Source organism: Dipodomys merriami, unplaced genomic scaffold (genome assembly GCF_024711535.1).
Source record: "Dipodomys merriami isolate MVZ:Mamm:240054 unplaced genomic scaffold, mDipMer1.0.p SCAF_76, whole genome shotgun sequence".
Classification (NCBI taxonomy): Eukaryota; Metazoa; Chordata; class Mammalia; order Rodentia; family Heteromyidae; genus Dipodomys; species Dipodomys merriami.
This window is the reverse complement of record NW_027206357.1, coordinates 652,638-653,298: the sequence shown is the minus strand read 5'-3', so window position 1 is coordinate 653,298 and position 661 is coordinate 652,638.

Sequence of the window (661 nt, the reverse complement as noted above, 5' to 3'; positions counted from 1 at the left end):
TCCAGAGCTGTCTATCTATGACTGAATGACATCTACTACATTCCTACCAACTCTTAGGTATTTATTATATCTCCATTGAAACAATATTATTCTTTTCATGTTTAATAAACTATTAATTAAGGTCAATCAGCATCCTAGGATTATTGCATCCAATCTTAGACTAGACAAATGCATGAACTACTCTTTCAATCTGTATTCTTATGCATAGGAACGAGTCTCTTGTGATCTCTTGCCATTGGTAAATGTAAGGATTAGGATTTGAACCGAGGGCCTATGTTGACATGTTGGCTTTTGGCTTCCCTGATAGCCTGCCAGCCATCAGCAACGGCAGGCCAGGTACACTTTGAAACCATGTCATTCAGACCCAGGATGGTCACCATGTAAAGAAAAAAATTGTAAAACCCTGAGCCCTCTACAGGTCCCCACTTTTTGTGCTGTTCTGCTTTTTTTCCTTCCTGCAAGCCCTCTGGCCCTAGGGTCCCAGGATCAGCTTTGGGTCTCGAGGCTGCACCCCAGCCTAGGGAGAGTGAAGCTGAGTCAGAGTTACCATGACCTGAGTTCAAGCCCCATGGTTGGCAAAATTAATTAACTAATTAATTAATTAACTAACTAACTAACTAACTAAATTGAAATAATAAAGCTCCTTGGTTTGGATTTTCTG